We start from the raw sequence: 20,008 nt of genomic DNA on the forward strand, positions 1-20,008 counted from the left end.
CGACCTCGCGCAGTAAATCCTTCGAGCCGCTATAAAAATCAAGTGAGAGCGAAAGCTGTAGCCTTGGGTATAGCTGTTCCAACAATGTAACTTGCTGAAAGGACAAATGGGCCCCACCCACAAGTTACAAGGCTTTTAAGTGAGTCATTGCAGAATGAACTTATGTCCAAAGACATCAAAAATTACTAAACACCTTTAAGTAGTAGCCCACCCATTCTATTGATTGAGGATATTTGTGATATAATTCAGTGCAAGAGCATAGATGGTTTTGCTCCCAAGACACTCACCATACATATTTCCTTGAGTAGAAACATAGCTTTTTGAAAAGTCACTTGTGGCTTGATGAAAGTGGTGGCTCCCCCATCATAGGGATCATCTATTTGTTATGCTTGTGCAAGACTTAGTATATCACATCCTTACCTGCCACGACGAGATTCATAAGGTATGTAGTACCAAAGTCGAAGAAATATCAAGATGTGGGCTGAATTTATTGCAACTGGACATTTGACCTTAGGGATAAAGAGTGTCTGAAGTGTTTTCGTTTTAGTCAAGACCAAGTGCAAATTGAGCCAACTTCAGGCTTTGGAAAGAAAACACCTAAAATACACTTAAAGGAAAGGGTCATAAAAAGTCCAAGGATTAAGTTGATCTAGACCCATACTTATTTGTGCCTTTTGAGGCAACATTCTTGTGTTTGTGTGCTTGCTTTGTTTTCTTGTCAAAGAAAAATAAAAAATACATTCCAAAACAAGTATTCATCCAACACAAACATTTTTCAGAAACCAACAAAGGATCAAAATCAAACAACAAAAGTATCAAATTATATGACCATTCTTCACATCTTGAGAAAGAAGAATCTTCATCAACACATCAACTTGAAAAGAAGACCATTCAGCTCAAAGGCTTTGATCAAAAGGAGGAAATTCTTCTATCTAAATAGACAAATCTTTGTCTCTCATAGAGATTTTCTATGTCACATGTGTCTATACCTTCAAGGGAAATCAAACGAATTTGATCTAGAGTCATTGAACTGTAGAGCTTTTATGTAATATAGAGCTTTGAGTTATCACAAAAACAAGGGAGGCAAGATCAATCCCAACTTCTTCCCAGACATTTGTATTACATACAACATAGCTCGAGAAATGCCACCAATGCTCGAAGGAGAAGAGGTAGAATTTGTTCCATTTGTGATACAAAACTTTTATTGAAGTTAAACATTTCATCCATTTCTCACTGTTGGATTTTGCCAAGATCAAGGGCACAATGAAAAGCATAAAAGAGACAATAAAATGACAAGAACAAACTGTATTCTCATCAATATACAAAATGATCAACTGGATTAACCAATGCAATGAATAGAGGCCTGCTTATATAGGCAAGGCCATATGGATGTATGAGCACACAAGTATGACATGTGGCTCAATGAGAAACAAGGGTAGGTAGGAGAAATAATATAATATTCCACAAGAGGTGGATGACCCACTGAATGTGGAGTGTAACAACAAAATAAGACCACAAAAGGTGGAATTTCTCCTACAAGCTCTATCCCTAAGTGCACACTTCCCTAAGTGTCTCAATTCCAAATTACGATGAGATGCATTATCCTAAGTTAACTTAAGTAAGTGTAATAATATCCAAAATGAATATTTATTTACACCAACACCCCCCCTTAAGTGCAACTTAGGGGAATGAAGACTCAAGTCAACAATGCAAGATGGGTCCCGGCTACTAGGCCATGATAGGTACCCATGTACAACATGCAAATGCAAGCAAAACAATACAATGCAATCTTTCACAAATGGAGAAAGGGAGAAAACCCAGTGGGAAAAAACTCCCCCCAAAAGAGAGATGAATATACAAAAGACTCTCAAAGAAGAAAGACAAAACCTCAAAGAGGAAAAAGTCCCCCCCATAAGAGAGGAAGGAGAAGTCAGCTAACCCCCTCTAAGGACACATCCCGCACCCCCAAGAGAGCTCGCAACTGCTGGAACTTACTCTCGGTGAAAGGTTTGGTGAATATGTCAGCAACCTGCTCTGCTATAGGACAATACTGCAAATCAATGACCTGCTCTTGGATGAGCTCTTGGATATAGTGCATATGAATCTCGATGTGTTTGGTCCGCTGGTGCTGGACCGGGTTCTTTGAGATCGCAAGGGCACTCTGATTGTCACAATGTAGAACTGTCGGCCGTGGAGTGCTGAAACCAAACTCTGTGAGAATCTGCTAGAGCCAAATGGTCTTAGTCGCTGCGTTAACAGCGCCTCGATACTCAGCCTCAGTCGAAGAGAGAGCAATAGCATGTTGCTTCTTGCTCTGCCAACAAATGGGGCCCGAACCAAGGTGAAAACTGTAACCAGAAGTAGACTTATGATCAACTAGATCGCTAGCCCAATCGGAGTCTATGTAACCAACCAAGCGAAGTCCTGTGCTTGCTGCATAGTGAATCCCATAGTGATGTGTACCCTGGATGTAATGAAGGATGCGTTTGGTGGCTTTCCAATGAAGCTCATGTGGATCCTGCATGAAGTGGGAAACCATGCCAACTGCCAATGAAATATCAGGGCTTGTATGAGTCAAGTAGATGAGACTACCCACAAGTTGACAATACAAATTGGCATCAACTGGTGGAGAAGAACACTGAGCCTCAAGCTTGACTCCTGAAAGAAAGGGAGTTGGGGCAGCCTTACAATCAGCCATATGAAAGCGTGCAAGTAGATCAAGAGCATACTTGGGCTACGATAGTGTGATCTCAGAAGGTGACTATGAAATCTCTATCCCGAGAAAGTAGTGCAAAAGACCCAAGTCAATCATAGCAAATTTGTCATGCAAAGCAGATTTGACCTTGCTAATGATGGATGAAGTACTCCATGTAATGATCAAGTCATCAACATAGAGCACAAGTATCAAGTGAGAGTCATCCTGTCGCAAAATGTAAACATTCGGATCGAAATGACACCTGGTGAACCTAGCGGAGAGAAGAAAGGAATCCATCTTGGCGTACCAAGCCCTGGGGGCTTGCTTAAGGCCATAGAGAGATTTTCTTAGTCTGCAAACCAAGGAAGTATCCTGGATGAAACCCTGTGGCTGCTCCATATAAATCTCCTCATCAAGATCACCATGAAGAAAAGCACTCTTCACATCCATCTGATGTACAACCCAACCATGAGTTGCAACAATAGCAAGTGTCAAACGAATGGAGTTCATCTTGGCTACGGGTGCAAAGGGCTCAGTATAGTCAACACCTGCAACCTGCAAGAAACCTTTTGCAACAAGCCGAGCCTTATACTTATCCACACTACCATCCGCTGCAAACTTGGTCCGATAGATCCACTTACATCGAACCATCTTTCTCCCCTTAGGGAAACGGACTAAATCCCATGTGTTGTTCCTCATCAAGGAACTATACTGTTCCTCCATAGCTTGGTCCCACTCAGGAACCCCTGATGCTTCCCTAAATGTCTATGGATCGAAAGCGGTAGCAATGAATGCATGTGGAAGATCTTGATGTTGTGATCGAGTTCTCCATGTATCTGAAGGATCCCCAATAAGAGAACCTGCGGACTCAAGTGTCTGTTGAGCCCAACGAGGTCTAGGTGGAAGTGGACAACGAGGCTCCTCAACTGCAAGTGGACCCTGCAGAGGTGTAACCTTGCGAGTCAAAGTTGAGGGAGTCTCTTCATCTGAATCACTAACATCACTATCCACAATGGAGGAAGGTCGAGGAGGTAGAGAGGCTAAGCTTGGAGAGCTTTCCTCAAAGTGAACACTCCTCTCAATGAATACCTCATGTGTCTCTGGATCCATCAATCTGTATGCCTTAACACCCTCAGGATATCCAACAAATATGCAAGGTCGACTCTGAGGTTCCAATGCCTTGCATTTCTATGGAGGTATGTGAGCCCATGCTGGACATCCAAAGACTCTGAAATGTCTCAGAATCGGTTTCCTACCAACCCAAGCTTCAAAAGGAGTAATACCTTGCAAAGCTTTGTGAGGAACCCGATTCTGGATGTGTGTGGCACAACTGATAGCCTCTGCCCAAAAGGCGGGATCAAGAGAACGTGCATGTATCATACAGCTAGCCATTTCTTTGAGAGTTCTATTCTTGCGTTCTGCAACCCCGTTCTACTGTGGAGTGTATGCAACAGAATGCTGAAGATCAATCCCCTCAAATGTACAAAAATCCTCAAGTCTTTTGTTCACATATTCCCTTCCATTATCTGTGTGAAGAATCTTGACCACTTTCCCTGATTGCTTCTCCACATGAGTCTTGAAGTCCTGAAATCTATCAAATACTTCACTCTTATGAATGAGAAAGTAGACCCAAGTGAAGCGGGAGTAGTCATCAATGAAGGTAAGAACATAACGGGCCTTACTGAATGAAGGTGCTGGAAATGGACCTGCTACATCACTGTGAACAAGTTGAAGAACTTCCAAAGCTCTCCAAGTTTTCTCTTTATGAAACTTCTCTTCCGGATGCTTGCCCATGGAACAACCTGAACATACACCCTCTGAAAAACTGATTCGAGGTAGACCTGTGACCATGTCTTTAGTGCTTAGCTGCTGAAGATAGCGGTAGTTGAGGTGACCAAACCGCTCATGCCATAGCTTACTTTCTGAATTTGAATGAGTAAGCAAGGCTCTAGAAGGTGAACTTGGCACAAAGTGGGAGAATGGATAAATCCTTGAGTTGTCATTGACTTGTCCCACTGCTACCAAGGCATCATCATCAAGTTCCTTTACCACAACTAAATCTGGTGTAAACTCAACCTTTTTCGCATTTCCATAGTGAGTGATTTGGTAGATGGAGAGAAGGTTGGTAGACAAGTTAGGAACATAGAGAACATTCTCAAATGTTCCATCGTCCATGTCAACTAAACCTTTCCCTTCAACCTCTACTTGTGTGTCATCACCTATGTAAATGTGAGGTACGTTGGACGGCTCCAATGAAGAAAACTGCTCCTTTGTAGATCCCATGTGATATGAGGCACCCGAGTCAAGTATCCATTACTGTGAAGAACCTGTTGTAGCCACAAATGCTTTCCCTTTTCCCTTAGACTGTGAGGAAGGGGAAGGAGTTGAATCCTTCTTTGTGTAGGCGGATGGCAAGTTGATGTTGTTTTTCTTGAGAAGATTGGTTAACTCATCAACTTGCTTTGCGTGGCATCGATGCTCATCATGACCATAATTCTTGCAATATGCACAAGTTGGTTTATCCTTCTTAGGTGGTGTCCCACTCTTGGAAGAGGATGAAAAATCACCTTGTGATGGAGAGGATGATTGTCCTTTTTCCTGGTGTGGCTTAGACTTGGATTGCTTCTTCTTCTTGTTGGAATCTCTGCCTTGACTTCCTTGATTTACTTGATTTGCTACCAAAGCCTTGGACTTTGAAGACTTGAGAAACCCCATGTTCAACAACTTAGATTGTTCCAATATTAACATTTCGGTGAAAGCCTCGAATGAAGACATAACATAAGAACTCCCCACTGTCAAACGATGAGTTTGGAAGCTAGATACAAATGCTGCATATTTTGGTGCAAGCTTGTCCAACAAGTTGAATATCAATTGAGCATCCTTCTTGTCAATTCCACAATCCTTTAGCTTTGCTCTTAGCTCATTTGCTTTGGTTACATAATCTTGGATTGTATCAAAACTCTTGGGATCTAAGTTGGTGAGCTCATTGTCAATTTGATAGCCTCTGATTTTATCAACTTGTCCATACAATTTTTGAAACATATCCCAAGCCTCTTTAATTGTTTTACACTTCTCAATGTGGAAAGTAAGGTCATCTGATACATACTTGCGTAAGGTTCCAAGATCCATGCAATTGTTTGTGAGCCATTCTAATTGAGCATTTGGATTAGCCTTAGGATCAGGTGGTGCTATTATTGTTCCATCTATGTAGTGTGTGAGACCCTTTTCCATTAGTTTACTCCATACTTTAATTTTCCATGATGCATAATTATGTGGAGTTAATGGTGGAAACTTATTAGGACTCATTGCAACAAGAATGGAAAGAGCACAAAGAGAGGCACAATCACACAAGACACCCCCCCAAATTCACTCAATCAAAGAACCCCCCCCCCCCAATGTGATGATTTGGCACTTTATAAGTAGTGCGTATACAATGGGCCACTTGCAAAAAATGGCAAAGTGGACTTCTGATTTACAATTTTACAACTGCCTCAATAAGGCCAAAAGAGTCTCAAACTGATAGTGCAAGAGATCTAATTAAGATCCAAGCAATTTACAAGTACCTAATAGGCCAAATAAGACCAATATCTAAAAGTATAATTTTCACTCAAAATATTTGAAATCTGATCATAGATTCTGAAAGTAGACAAAAAATTAAGCACTTTAAAAAAAAATGACACCTGAAAAGGAGGTTGTATGAGCTCAAACGAGGCCTTTGAAGTTGCAAAATTGAGGATTGGACAAGTACAGCTGAGAGAATCCAAAAATTTCAAAAAACCTGTGCACCAAAATTAGAAAATAACTACACCATTGCAAAGATCACAAAATTTTAGCCCATTTCAAAAAAAATTGCACCAAAAAAGGAGCAAAAATGAGCAAGATATAGCCTTTCAAAGTTGGACTGCAAAACTGAAAAGCCCAATGGAGAGGGGTCAAAATTTTTCAAAAAAGTGCTGATGTGGTGCTGATCTCAGCAAGTCACTATGTTAAATTTGAGGACCTTATGACCGTTGCAAAAACTTTACCCCTCCTTGCTGACTGGGTGTCTGTACTGTATGGACTGCTGACTGTACAGATGACTGTGCAGACCGTACGGATGATGTGGCACTGTACGGACGATTGCTTGGCTATGTGACTATGCAGTCCGTACGGATGACATGGCACTGTACAGACGACTACGTGTCACGGTGACTGTGAAAGCCGTACTATCAACGTGGCATACTGATGTGGCATACGGGGGGCTGTTTATCCGCGGGCCATTGGCCGCCTGCCACGTGGCGGGTGCGGTTGTCGCCTGGGTCAGGTGGTCGTCGGCGGTGGAGATGGTCGGAGCCGTGGACTAGCGGTGGCCGGGAGTCTGCGCGATGCCGGAGCCGGTGGGCGGGGGAGGCGCCGACGGTTGGAGATCTCGGCGTGGGCGGCGGCGGGGGACCAGCACGGCGGCGACGCGACGATCGGGGTGCTTTGCGGCGGGTACCTGCAACCTGCGCACAACGGGTACGACCAGGTACGGGGGGTCTGCGGACCCCTCAAAAAACCTTTTTTTTTTTTAATTTTTTTTTTTGAAATTTTTCGAAATCCTTTTTTTTGAAATTTTAAAAAAATAAAAATAAAAATTTCGAAATCCGTACGGCTTAGCCAAAATGGGAAAAAAAATTTTCTCACCAAAATAGGTCGACTTTATAGTCGAAATTTATGGAAATGGCCTCCTGGATTCAATGGTGATGTCCAAATTACTGTATGATGCCCCCAAAAAATGAAGATCCCCAAATCCGAAAGTGGAAGCCTTCCACAATGTCTCCAAAAACTGATCAACGAAGCCCCAATAGCTCTGATACCATGTTGGATTTTGCCAATATCAAGGGCACAATGAAAAGCATAAAAGAGACAATAGAATGACAAGAACAAACTGTATTCTCATCAATATACAAAATGATCAACTGGATTAACCAATACAATGAATAGAGGCCTGCTTATATAGACAAGGCCATATGGATGTATGAGCACACAAGTATGACATGTGGCTCAATGGGAAACAAGGGTAGGTAAGAAATACTAAGGGTAGGTAGGAGAAATAATATAATATTCCACAAGAGGTGGATGACCCACCGAATGTGGAGTGTAACAACAAAATAAGACCACAAAAGGTGGAATTTCTCCTACAAGCTCTATCCCTAAGTGCACACTTCCCTAAGTGTATCAATTCCAAATTACGATGAGATGCATTATCCTAAGTTAACTTAAGTAAGTGTAATAATATCCAAAATGAATATTTATTTACACCAACACTCACCTTCACGTCATCACTTCATTTCAACTCTCAAAACATTAAGAGGTTATTGTCCTAAGTTCTCTTTTAGATATTGCTTGAAACAAACACACCAAATCACTTTTAGATTGTTTCTACATCTAGGATAAGCTCATCCTAACAGACATATCTACGCAGGTTAAAACTAGTTTATGAGTGAATCCTCTTATTACTAGGTAGTTAAGTCTGTAACACATCTCAGATTTCCCTACACCTTATCACATCAAACCTTATCAAACATAACAAGCAATTCAAGAAAAAACTTTGGTAACATCCACCTTTAAGTGCTAGAGATCCATATGCAACACACCACACCAACCATAAATCTTTCATTTCATCAACAACTCATCATCATTTTCACCCAGCTTCAACAAAAACTTATAAACAAAATGGATCATACCAGGTCACGATCTAGACAACAAGAAATTGAAGAGGAAGAGGAGGAAAATATCAATGAGTTCCAAGAAGCCCTTGGAGGAAACATAAATGATGATAATCCAGGCACTCCTACTCCTACGACAATAGAAAGGGCACAACACAACCCTCTCTTCAATAAGCTTTTTGATGAGATACTCAAGAGTAATGTTGATGCCCACTTTTAAAAACTTTCTCAAGAAGGAGCCAAACTACCTTCTGACTTTGATTTTGCACAACTAAGACAAGCATCAGAACATCAAAGTCGTAATGAGGATGAAAGAGGTCGAGAGCATATTAGATACAACTGTCATCAAGGTAACCCTCCACCTCCTCCACCTCCAAATGAAATAGAAATGTTGTGACAACAAGTCAAAAATCTCGCCCAACAACTTCATAGTGGTGTAAAAACCAATCACTATTCACTCAATGACATTTGTCCCTATCCCTTTTATAGGAATCTTCACATGCCACCTTTTTCATGAGGGTTTGAAACACCCAAGTTCAAAAAGTCTAGAGGAAAAGGAGATCCTCTTGATCATGTTAGAGAATTCCCTTCAGCTTGCCTCGAAGTGGCATACGAGGATACATACCTAATGCGACTTTTTCCCCAAAGCTTGGGAGGAACAACCACATCATGGTTTTCTTGACTACCAGGTGGCATTAGGACCTTTGAAGAGCTAGTTCAGAATTTCTTGGCACATTACTCTCACAACATTGAACGTGATATCACCATGGCTGATCTATGTAACACTAAACAAAAACCAGGTGAACTATTCTCAGTCTTCCTGCAATGATGGCGTCAAATGTCTAGCAGACGTTCTCTTCAGTTGCCTGAACAAGAACTAGTGGAAATATTTATTTCCAACTTAAACGAAGAAATGGAGTTTCACCTGGATGTCAAAGACATAGACTCTTTCAATGACATGATCACCGAAGGCTTAAAATGTGAGCGAGCTCTCATCAAGAAAGGACTTATCAAAAGCTATAATGAGCCAAATGATGGTCCTCGCCCCCGCTTCAATAGTGACAAACCAAGCTTCTGGAACAAAAACAAAAATGTTGTCAACGACGGGGTTGTGGATGCAAGGATTATCAAAAGTGCACAACCTGTAGTTTGATTTGCAGGACAAAATCCCCCACCTCAGACTAACACAGTTGCTCCTCCAAATCAAGGCCGCATCACATCTCACGATGAACCTAGATCGCGTCAACAAAAACCAAAGCGAACATACACTCCCTTAGGGGAACCCATCGAAACAATATTACGACAACTGGTTTCTCAAAATATGGTAACCTTACCCAAAACATCAAATTATGAAACTCAAGTCAAACCTTCATGGTGGAGGGACACTGAACATTGCGATTTCCATCAAGGGAAAGGACATAAGACAAGCAATTGTCACAGATTGAAAGATCTTATTGACCGAGGTGAAATCGAAATTGAAGGAGATGACCCAAAAACAACAAACAATGATCATCTCATGTTTAAAAATCCACTTCCATCACATGATCAAAGGGGTCCTTCCACTTTAGGGATAAACACAGATGCCACCAATTATACGCAAGCCGTGTATAATTATACTGTGAATCACCTATACGATGCTAGTGAACAGATTGCAACTATAACCATCAAAAATCACAGTTCCACTTGCAATGTTGTTACACGTCGCAACAAGATTACCATAAAAGCATCTCCACAAGGCACCCCATCTATCCCAAAGCAATATAACCTTGTGGAACAGTTAGACAAAACGCCCACATTGATATCTATCTTAGAGCTATTGCGCCTATCTCCATCCCATAAAACAATCTTGGATCAAGCTCTCCAAGAGGCATCAGTCCTTGCAAACCTAAATACAGATCAGTTCCAAGCCATGGTCATAAATCTAAGTTCATCACCTTATCTCACTTTCTTTTAAAGTGACAACACATCCTTCCAGCAACCTCATAACGCCTCACTCCATATTGAAGGGTTTATCAACCAGCATAGGATCAAGCGAGTCTTGATCGACAATGGAGCAGGCCTAAATACATGTACTCTACAATTAGTCACAACTTTGGGATATGCAATTGAATTAGTGGATCCCCACAAGAAGATCACAATCAAAGCCTATGATGATGCCGAGCGTTCATCCAAAGGAGCTGTGGTACTACCAATCCGAGTGGGCCCTGTGGTGAAACACATTATCTGTCAAGTCCTGGACCTTCCTCTGCCATATAATTTATTGTTAGGAAGACCTTGGATACACGCCATGCAAGCCGTTCCATCCACCTACCATCAGTGTATCAAGTTCCCGCATAACGGTGTAGAGATCACAATCCTGGGGATGCAAATCCCTTTGCATATTGTCATAATATAAGTCATCAACCAGAGATTACCGTTCCCAACAATAGAGAAGCCATCTCCTCCACCTCATACGTAAGTCCAACCTCTCTTGCTAGTTCAAACACCACTATACCCAAGCAAGAAAAGCTTAAGATGAAAATAGCAGAGGAAGGTCTTGGGGAATACAATTTGAGTCAACTCTTTTGTGTGGGACAAATGCCTACTTCTCCTATAACACATGGTAAACCTCAGCGGTTACTTCAACAACCACTGATCAAGATAGCATGTACTTTAACGCCTTTATCTTGGGAAAGAGTCAAGAAGAAGAAACTAGAGATGAGGACTTAGCAGAATGGATCTATAAAGATCCCATCACCACCAATATGCCGCAAGCTAAGCTTCCCACAAATCAGTATGGCAAAGGCCTCCTTATTATGCAAAGAATGGGTTACGATGGTCAGAGTGCTTTGGGACCTTGCAAACAAGGACGACATGAACCACTGTAGCCAGAATTAAAGCCCAAGGATAATACATGCCTAGGCTTTCAAAAGGAAATCCTTCCTAAGCTCAGATTTAAAGGAAAACCCAGCAAACCACTATATCAGCCTATTGCAAAGAGGACACCTTTTATTATAAAAGTAGCATCAAACACCATCGTAACTATCCCAATGAGGCTACAAATCCCAGCACAACCACCTACAATACCCATCCTCCCACCAATCAGACAAGCGATCCCATCAGCAACAGAAATATCATCAATAGTGCCATTAGCAGCAGCAACTGTATCAGAACCCACAACAATATTTACGACACCAACAATTCCAACAGAAGCAATAGAGTCAACATTACCAATACTCCCCATATCGGATTCATTGATCCCCATAATCCTTCCTACAACATCGATTATTTCATCTACATAGGTACCTCAACCGATCACACCTGTAGTGTTTAACTCAAAGGACATCCCAGTATGGTATAGTATCAGATACTAGAAAGTGACTCAGAGACCGACTCACATGAATGGGAGTTTGATTCCATACAACTTAATACTTCAGATGAGGAAAACACATCACTACCTCCACCCTTCAAAGACATCCCTGTTTACGAAGAAGCACAGATAAAAAATTCTTGGGTTCCTGAGCTAGAAAATTCTTCCACAGACCTTACATCACATCCTATGCCTGATTCTGATAGGGAGAGTACCATCAACGACCTTCACCATAACGTCTTAACCCTCACTGACACATCTAACGAACTTAACCTTATCGATGAGGTAATGCCCATTATCCATCTTGAACTCATCGAATGGAACCATCCTAATCCCCCATGTCTTGACCATTTCTAAAATGATGAGGCAATCATTGACTTTTTGGAACTACGGGATAACATACCAAGCAGGGATCACAAAGCTAGATTTGCCATAGAACTTAATAGCGCAACATACTTTGGGGCGGATGCCAAACCTTTCAGCTACAAAAATATAACAATAAAACATGGATCTTCCAGTGAAAACCACACTGTGGCACTGTTTGATCCAACAAAAGTAAAAAGAAAGAGCGTATCCAATGGTGAAAACCTCTTTAAGGTGCCCAAGGATGAAAGGTTTGACATTCTCCCTACTAGTACACAACAGGAACATTCAATGATTCTCATCGAGGAAACAAAAGAATACAACGTGCGGACTCCTGAAACTCCTCACCACATACATCTGGCATCTCTTCTAACTCTAGAGGAACAACCTAAATTTGTAGAGTTCTTCCAAAAGTGTCGAATCAACTTTGCATGGTCATATGCAGACATGCTTGGGCTTGATCCTGATTTAGTCATGCATCACCTCAGAGTAGCAGAAGGAGCCAAACCTGTCAAGCAGAAGCTTCATAAGATGCATCCTCAGATTGTAGTACTAGTCAAAGAAGAACTTAAGAAACTCTTGGATGTTGGTTTCATTAGACCAAGTGATTATGCATATTGGATATCCAATATTGTGCCTGTCGGTAAGCCGAATGGGGGCATCCGTATTTGTACGGACTTCAGAGATCTAAATAAAGCATGTCCTAAAGATGACTTCCCCCTACCAAACATCGACATAATAGTGGACCCAATAGCATGACATGCCATGCTTTCACTCATGGATGGCTTTTCAGGATACAATCAGATTAAGATCATACCAGAGGACCAACACAAGACAACCTTCACATGTCCATGGGGCACATACTGTTGGAATGTAATGCCTTTCGGTCTCAAGAATGCAGAGCAACCTATCAATGAGCAATGACCACCATCTTCCATGACATGATGCATACTATAATGGAAGATTATGTTGATGACTTACTAGCAAAATCACTCACCAGAGAAGGTCATCTCGACATCTTAGATAAAATCTTTGATAGACTGGAACAATATCATGTTCGACTCAACCCAAAGAAATGTGTCTTTGGAGTAACCTTCGGGAAGCTTCTAGGATACATTGTCTCAAGTAAAGGTATTGAGGTCGATCCAACAAAGGTCAAAGTAATCATGGACATGCCACCTCCAAAGAACATCAGTCAATTAAGGACATTACAAGGATGGCTACAATCCATTCGAAGATTCATTGCACAACTGGTAGATGAGTGTCACCCATTTACACACATGCTACACAAAAACATCCGCTTTCAGTGGGATACCAGATGCCAGCAAGCATTCTAGATGCTTAAAGACTATCTCATGAATACACCATTGCTGATCCCACCAGATCCGAGAAAACCTCTGTTACTCTATATTTCAGAAACTAATACAACATTGGGAGTGCTACTGGCTCAACACAATGCATAAGGGAAAGAGTGCATTGTTTACTACATCTCTCGCACACTAGTTGGCTATGAACTCAACTACACACCTATTGAGCGAGCTTGCCTCACAGTAATCTTGGCAGCCACTAAACTGAGGCACTATCTCTTGACACAAAAGGTACAGCTCATTGCGAAGATTGATCCACTCAAATACTTACTCAGTAAAGCAGAATTGACAGGCCGCTTGGCCAAATGGGTGATGATTCTCAGTGAATTCGACATCGAGTATGTGGACCATAAAGCTATCAAAGGTCAAATTATTGCAGATCAGTTGGCCGATGCATCACTCATAGGTGATCATCCTCTCATTTCCAATTTTCCAGATGAAGAGATATTCATGATCACAACAAGTCAACCATGGAAACTATACTTTGATGGTTCATACACTAGGCATGGCTTGGGGGTAGGCATTCTGTTTATCACACCTCAAGGTGACAACATCCTGAAGTCTTACAGGCTCACATTTCCATGCACAAACAACATAGCATAGTATGAGGCCTTGATCACATGACTCAGGCTAGCCATACAATGGAAGTTACAAGAACTACAAGTATATGGCAACTCCCAACTGATCATTTGACAAGCAACTGATGAATATTAGACCAATGATGACAAACTCATGCCGTACAAACAAATGGTGGACAAATTAAAGGCATCATTTACTACTATCACCTTTGAGCAGATACCAAGAGATCAGAATCGAACTGCTAACGCTATGGCTACTATCGCATCTCTCCTAGATCTTCCACAAAATTCAACACGCTATGAATTATTGGTAGAACAACTTTAGATCCCTGCTTATGATATCCCTGACTCCGAGATGATATGTCACCTTATCGGTTCTGAATCCCCATGGTACGGTGAGCTCTATACCCACCTCCGCGATCACACACTTCCTCCTAACCAATCGAATAACCAATGAAAAACCTTCATTCGCCAAACCGCTTGATATACCATTATTGCTGAAACCCTATACCGACACAGTCTTGATGGTACTCTCCTTCGATGTCTGGAACAGGATGAGATAACAAAGGCCTTGGAAGAGGTACATGAAGGAATTTGTGGAACACATGCAAGTGGTCCGCCTCTAGCCAAGAAACTCATGCACACTGGATACTATTGGCCGTCTATGGAAAAAGACTCCCACTACTTTGTCTGAAAGTGCAAGAAATGCCAAGTTCATGGAGACCTGATACATGCACCAGCATAGGAACTGCAACCAATCACAACACCATGGCCTTTTTGTCAATGGGGCCTTGACCTTGTGGGTAAAATTCATCCATCTTCATCCAATGACCACAAATTCATTATTACTGCCACCAAATACTTCACAAAGTGGGTCGAAGATGTTCCACTTACCCAAGTTATCGACAAGCAGATTGCCTCATTTATCCTTAATTACATCATCTGCTGGTATGGTGTACCCATGTCCATCATCACAGATAATGGGCTTCCTTTCAAGAATCAGGATGTACGTGAACTCTATGAGAAGTTTCACATCCAACACTGCTTTTCCACTCCCTATTACCCACAAGGCAATGGTCAGGCCGAAGCATCCAATAAGAACATATTAAGAATCCTCAAGAAGACAGTCAATGATGCCGGTCATGATTGGCACGTTCAATTGAATCCAACACTATGGGCGTATCGAACTAGCATTCGAACGCCTGTAGGTGCAACTCCCTACTCACTAGTCTATGGCGCATAAGCTATCTTACCTATCGAGGTTGAGATACCATCACTATGGGTTTCCTTGCACAATCTCATTGATGATGAAGCATACAAAGTATCACGTCTCCAAGATTTAGAGTTACTGGATGAAAAATGACAAGCTGCATACAATCACCTCAAGGCCTATCAGCAGTGCATGAGCAGAAGCTATAATTATCGAGTTAGACCTTGTACATTCGAGGTAGGTGATCTTGTTCTTCGAGAGAATCCTCGTAACCAACCCAACCGTGAACATCAGGGAAAGTTTGAATCAAACTGGCTAGGTCCATATGTTATCACTATTGTATTTGGGTCTGGGCATATTAGTTGCCTACTTCAGAAGGAGAGCCGCTAGCAGATCCGATCAACAACATGCACCTCAAAAGGTTTTATACATAAGCTCCCATACATACCGGAAAAAATACCAAAAACATCCAGATAAATGACATCAAAATAGTAAAGAAAACTCATGCATCCAAATGGTGAACAACCACTCCGGTGGCACCTTGGGTGAGTGTGATGGTGAAAACCTGGCAAACAGGTGCCACTCGTATAGGCTATGGCTCTGTTGTCTTTCAGACTTGTTGTGATCACATCCACTACATACACACATCCATCCATCCAAACCATGGCTTGTTATTAATCTGCAATCAAGAAAGTACTTCATGCGTCTTGCATCTCGCTTTTTCATTGTCATGTCTAAACTGGGGGCAATGCCCTTAACCTATTGATGGAAGTGGATTCTACATTGTTTTGTGATTCATTAATTTAAACATTCAAAACTATCTCACAAAAATACCAAAAACATTCAAAAATTGTCTCACAAAATACCAAAAACATTCAAAATGTCTCACAAAATCCAAAAACATCAGAAAACATCGAAAATCACACAAAAACATGGCAACACATTGTGCATACTCATCTGAGTAGATACCAGAACAACCATGGTGCACAAATCCAAATGATGATCACTTATCAAATCGACCAAACAATCAACATCAACACTCAAACTGTCTTAAAAAAGGATGCATCCTTCCTTACCAAAACAAAGACAAAATGATGTTTTCTTTGACAAAGAAAATCCTATTTAAAGCTATCAATTACTTGGTTGATTTGTGAGTTATTCATTCGTTTATATATATCAGGTTCCTACAACATTGTTTGTGTATCTTCTGTAGATTATTCCAGTGAAGTTCTGGGGCATGTACTAATGGTGTCTACATGGGAAGTTCACTAAGCTATGTGATCATAGGCAAAAATGCAGTCATAGATCACTACAACTTGCTAATTACAACGTATACCTCGACCATATGAGCATGAACCATTATCGAGGATCCATATTCTTTATTCTTTATATATACTGTTTGTTTACAGGTACGAATGCTCTTTCTTTGGTTTCTCCTACCTCATCCAACTGGATAAAGGTTTTATCTCTTATTAGGGTATGAACTTGTCTCAGGATATGATCAGCCCAAGATCAAGGAGGACGATCCAAGTCATGCATGAAAGGAGATAATCCTTGTCTGTTCCACAAGCAATACCCAGGTCAACTTGACCCATTATATCAAGTTGTTTGTATTAACTTGCTATATCAAAATCCATGTAAGGAATACTCAGGTCATCTTGAATCATTATGTCAAGTTTCTTGTATTTTCTTACAACATTTTAAAAGCTCAATGATGAAAAATAAAGCTCTATGGATCGTCATTTCATCTCATTTGTTTATATTGCATTCCGTTGCATATCACCCATCCATTTACTCATTCATATATTGCCAGTTTTGGATATAATTGTGACCAAGTACTCTGATACATCATCAGTGCATCATGCACAACCTAGCATTCATCTATCATGATCATATCATCATCATTACATTTAGTTGCATTTGCATCAAGTACATTTCATATCATTTTAGTTGTTTAAAACTGCATATAGTTCATTATCATTTATTACCATTAGTCTTCTTATATCATTTCATCATTGCATAATCATGATGTTTAGAATCATTCATATAATCCAATTGTCCTTGATTGTATTCACCATTTACTATGCATTCATTTAGTGTCAGTTATCAATTCTCATTTTATCATCCTTTATTATCCTTTATCATTTATCGTCGCATACATTCATTTATCTCTTCATTAGTTAAAAAGTGCATTCATTCATCCATTATTAGTGTCTTATTATCTCACTTAGGATTCATTTAGATCGCATTCATTATCCCTTGTAAATGCATTAAGGTGCAGTTATTAACCATAAGTTGCATTATCATCACATTATCATTTTACTTAATCATATTTGGGCATTTGGAATCATAAAAACCCATTTGTTTCCAACATTGGTTCATACATTATAAACATATGCATTCATTTAGAAATCACCATTTAAACATTTGTACTTTACATTTGTTTATCCATGTTACATTCATTTTTCAACCATACAGATGCATATCCATAAAAGAATAATTCATTCAAAGCATTGCATTAACATCATTGCATATCATTATCTCACCCTTGTCTTACTATAAAGTACAAGATACTATCATAATCATCATTTTATTATGCATACATCCTCATCAGGCATTCTATCCCAAAAGCCATCAAAAGCACACATACATTAACTTGCATCCACATATTAGTATCCAACATGCATATAGACATCATGTAAGCATAAATCATCATATAGGAATCATCTTATAAATGCATACATATAGCAAAATACGAAGTACCATCTAAGCATAAACATCCATACATATCAAAATGCATATCATCAAAACTATGGGATCTTCTCATATGTATCATCTCATATATCAGAGTACAATGAAGTCTACAAAATCGGCTACCAAGAGCCATCCAAGACATAGTCCAAAATGACAATATAAATACATGCATACAAAATGCTCTCTCAGATGCCACTCTGACCAGATGCTGCACCACCATCACCACCTGCTCCCCCACTAGTCCCTGCACCATCCGATCTATCTCTCCGTGGAGGCCCCATCAAACCCCCACTAGCTCCGACACCCCCTGACCTATCTCTCCGTAGAGGTCCCATCACACCCCCACTGCTCTGCATCCTCTGAGACCGCTCTGACCTGGTCTGCCGCATCTATGAATAGCTCAGTGCTCGCTGACTAGCTGGCACCACCTACTCATATAATCGCTGCCAATACTCTATCTTAGCCTGTGCATGTCCAAATTGTCTCATCTCCTCCCCGGTAGGACCCTGTGCTCCTACTCCAACTCAGACTCTTTCCTGTAGCTCTGCTAATCTCTCCACTGCACTATCCCTCTCCCGTAGAATTACAGTCAACTCCGACTCTCGTGCAAATAGCTGCACATCTCTCACTGCAACCTCCACCTCTAGATCCTCCACCCATGTCTCGGCTGTTGTCAGTCACGTCTATAAATATAATAGCATGTCATCCCCCAAATCACCACCCTGTGTCGCTCCCTCCCCTGTATCCATAGGTGCCTCACCCGTAGCTCCCTCTCCAGTGGCTCCCTCTCCTCTATCCATCGATATCTCCCTCTCCATACCTTGGCCACCTAATTTGACTCCTCCCAGCATCAACGGTCCCTATGATATCTGCAGTGGAAATCTGCCTCTCCCTCTCCGCTAGAACCAACCACCTAAGACACCACCTCCACCACCTCCACCATCTCCTCCTCCTCCTCCTCCTCCACCTCCACCATCCCCATCTCCTCCTCCTCCTCCTCCCCCTCCACCATCCCCCCTCCCTTGTCCACCTATCATTGGTCCTCGACCTCCTCCCCTCCTCCGTCTCCATCCCTCTCCTCCTCAAAATTGGGAATCGACTCTACTGGATCTAATATATGCAGAATCGGATGTGCAACCATATACTGCGTATACTCCTCTGATACTCCTGCATCTACCACCCTCGACCATATATCCCATGGCCTTGCCTGAAGCATCCAAAACTTTGCCAATGCTTGATCATAAGGAAGTATTGGCCCCCATGCATATCTCTCTCGGACCACTCTGGCGTACTCTCCTGACCCCCTCGACAATCCCTACTACCACCCAAACCGTCTCATCACTCTGACCGACACCTATCTCTCTACATGGTAGCATGTCCTCCCAATGAGGAATCAGGTCATAAATACATATGGCAATGCCTCTGCATCATCCTCCCAAGCTCGCACTCAATGTAGGGTCTCCAAATAACTGCATCCATGTCATCTAGCACCTGCCATCACCACTCTAACTTCCCTAGGTGGGGCTGACTCATCATACCGCTGTACATGAACATATAGGGCTGGTCAACTGCCTAAAATCTAAGACTCACTGGTCGTGTAACTGGTAAGTTCTCCCATGCCCATATATGCAGCAGCGTCACTCCCACTGCCAAGGAGCCTCTCCCACGATACACTACCTCATGCAGCTCCTGATGCATGTGCACTAACACGCACGGTCCCTAGGAAAATCGAGCCCCCTCTGTTATCATCTACTCTATCACCCGCCCCCAACCAATGACCAGACCATGTGATCGTCTATCCGGACATAGTAGCCCTCCCATGATCCCAGACAAAACTGCTGGTACTGGCTCATACAAAGCCGCGATATCCTCCCAGGATATCGAACCGTCATCAATGTACATGTCCTCATCGAAGAATCTCTGCACAACTAGAGTCCCCCATGACCTATCATATGTGACCAGCTCACCCCGAATAGGAATATGCAGGATGTGCCACACATCC

This window comes from Cryptomeria japonica, chromosome 2, assembly GCF_030272615.1.
Source record: "Cryptomeria japonica chromosome 2, Sugi_1.0, whole genome shotgun sequence".
NCBI lineage: Eukaryota > Viridiplantae > Streptophyta > Pinopsida > Cupressales > Cupressaceae > Cryptomeria > Cryptomeria japonica.